Here is a 3,163-nt window from a genome sequence, read left to right on the forward strand (position 1 = left end):
AGTAATTGCATGAGATGAAGTATGTCATTTTACTAACCATCACATAGAAGGGAGTTTTCATCTTGGGGCCTGGTGCTCAATCTCACATTTATTATCTGTGTAGCTTTAGGCAAGCATTTTAACCATTTTAATTTTCAATCTCATCATATGAAAGGAGACTAGTAATGAATTACCAGCCCTGCCTATCTCACAAAATTGTGAGATGCATCAAACAAAATGATTGGTGGTAACGTCACTTTACAAACTCTACAGTATCCTATAAATCTAAGAATTAATTATATTTATGTCGACATACTATTTAACAATACATTTCAAATTGTGATACTTTTGATTTCTTGAGCAGAGGCCATAAAAGCAGTACTAATTTAATTCAGGTTCATCGCAACCATTTGGAGCAATATTTTGCAGACCAAAACAACTCTCATAAAGACTTAATGTCAATGTGCTGTTTATATTGTAACCCTTAAAGGAAATTATTTATGTCTATAATGTACCAATCTCCATAAACAATTTCTTTTTTAAGACCATGTGAAACAGCCCTAAAAAACAAACCGCGGTTGTGACACCACCTTTGACATGACAGAGCATGAACTTAATTAATAATCCACGCAAATATAATCTCCAAGCATTGGATCACATGCTCACTGCTTAATTGTTCTGAAAATGATAGAGTATGTTTCCTTTAGGCTACATCACTGTTTTTTTTAAAGTTTCCCTTTAATAGAAATCATACTGTATTTTTAGCCTAGAGAAAACAGTGTCTGTGGGAACCACCTCTCCCACCCATGTCTTGGCAGTGGGAACTAATGTCTCAGATCAAGACTATTTACTGATCCCCATGGCAACAAATTATCTTGAATAACTCTTAATATCATAAGGACCCAATGGTTCTTTAGTAGAGTATCTCAAATAGCAATCTTGATATGAAATAGAAATACTTTAAAAAGAACAATTTTTTAATACACTATTGCTATAATGCTAGAAAGTCTTAAGTAACCTTTTCAGCAGATTTTCGTGTTGAAATAAATCCTCTGCCATTTCTGAGAAAAGGCACTGGACCTTTCAAAGAAATGACTGAGTTAAGTTGTGCCTTTTGTTACTTCGTGGACCATTAGTGGAGTGTAACAATATTGGGACTAGGACTTTGAATGATGTCCCTATCCGCATGTAGCAACACTCAATGGAGACACTACCCAGGGGCGTGGGTTGCCTAGATTTAGGGATCATTATTCTCTTATTTTCCAGGCTTGCAACAAGAAATTAAATCTCTAAAAGTTTCTACAGTGAGACTTGGTCACTTTCCCGGTTACTGGATGTGTTAAAGCACACTGGCTAAGATTCCAAATGGCAACACTAAAAGATTTTGAGTTATACCCATAAATTGCTTTGGAATCCTCAGAAGAAAAAATGCTGAATGAATACCAAGACATGGTTTTATTATTTTATCTCATGGTCAGGCCTGACACTTTTCAAGCCTACAGGATTACGAACATGTTTTAATAAAATTAGTATTTCACAGAACATACTTCCATACAACTACATTAGAATTTTTGTTTGAGAGTGTAGGTGGTGGTACAGATGTTTTGCTTCCTTTGACAGCATCCGCTCCAATGTTTCAAGTGGATTAACACTCAGCAGGAGAAATTAAAGTACTTTTTATACTTCAGAGCCATTCCCTTGTCTGATCTCAAATGATTGTTAAATCAGGGTTGAGTGAGCTGCAACTGGCAAGTGTCATTCGTTGATTTTTTTTTTTTTTTAGTAGACAGCTAACATTTCTATGCATTTTAACACCCTCTTTTGGTAATGAAAGCATTGGGAGCCAACTCTTTCTCTGTTCTCTCTTGAAGGCCTGCTGTTCTTTCTCAACTTTTAAGTACTTTATGAACAAATAAAGTAACTCGATATTGCTAAGAGGAATGTTTCAATACCCTGGACTCACTGATTGTGCTCTGAATGATTTGCTTCTTCCCTTTGCATTATAACGGTAACTACATGAAAAAGAGTGCTTTATATCTAAGCATAGTCTCAACCGTTCCAAAAACTGTAAAAGCTGCCCAGCTCCAGCTTACCTCCTAAGGTTCTAAGATAAGTGCCTTTTTTTCCAACTGAAATTGTCTAGTGAGAATGCTAGTTGGGAAGGAGTAGGTGAAGCAAACAAATGAATTTTGATCTCGCTGAGTTCGAAAATTCATCTTATTTATGTTTGTATTCTGTGTGGTAAGTGACCCCATCAGTGTCGTTACAGAGTTATAAGAACTGAAAAAGAAAAGGAAAAAAAGAAAGATTTTTGAATCATCAAATAGTCTTTTATGTAATATAAAAAGGAGGAAGGTTTTTACTTTTAAAAAATTACATTCATAAGGAAATCCTAAACAAAGCATAAGTTTGGGGAATATTGCTTATATAGCCATGTGTCTGTCTTTAAGTGTCTGTGATAGGTGTGTGCGATACATGAAGTATGGTTATAAAATAATGAGGCATAAAAACACATTTTCGATAATATATTTGTGTTGCTTTGAAGTTTAATTAAATAAGTTATGTTAAAGTGCTTTGCAAACTCCTAAAGCAGTATCCAAATATAAACTGTTGGAACTGTAGATCATTCAACAATATTTATTGAGCAGCTTCTATGGTCTATATCAATAAAATAATAACAGTAGTAGGGACCAGCAAGAACGAACTGACTTTGCCCATAGCTATGCAAGTACAGAAAATAGAGAACAACTAATATAAAAATTGATGGCAGATTGTAGAGGTGATGTATATTAAAGACCATTTAATAATGAGGCATTCTTATCTGTCAAATATACAATTTGGCTTTGAAATAATATTGTTTCTTTTTTCTAAAAAAGCCATTTTTTTCATTGTAATTTCAAATCATGACAGCTCAGAAGCTGTTATTAAAAATAAGGATAAATTGAAGAACTTTTTTTCTTCCTCTACAGACAGTATTGCAATCTACGGATGCAGTGTGAATGTAGCAGCAGAAAGAGACATGAAACGAGACAGGTTCTCAATAACTTCATACCTGGAGTCACTATTGATTGTGTTAGCACTTATTCGCAGCTGCAATCGCTCAGTCTCACAGTTGGACAACACCTCTCATTCAAAATAAACCTTCAATTCTTGATTGCTCCATATCAGGTTGCTGCCATTTCCA

The 3,163-nt window shown here is 34.7% G+C and overlaps 1 long non-coding RNA gene across 1 annotated transcript; it reads right to left on the reverse strand.

Moving 5' to 3' along the window:
* Window positions 1–1,745: 1,745 nt before the first annotated feature.
* LOC111740588 lies at window positions 1,746–3,157 on the reverse strand. The gene is made up of 2 exons (XR_002780660.1): window positions 3,032–3,157; window positions 1,746–2,259 (listed from the first exon to the last, which is right to left on the reverse strand). It is a non-coding gene; the product is annotated as an uncharacterized LOC111740588 (long non-coding RNA).
* Window positions 3,158–3,163: the final 6 nt, after the last annotated feature.

This window comes from Pteropus vampyrus, unplaced genomic scaffold (assembly GCF_000151845.1).
Source record: "Pteropus vampyrus isolate Shadow unplaced genomic scaffold, Pvam_2.0 Scaffold66, whole genome shotgun sequence".
Taxonomy (NCBI): domain Eukaryota; kingdom Metazoa; phylum Chordata; class Mammalia; order Chiroptera; family Pteropodidae; genus Pteropus; species Pteropus vampyrus.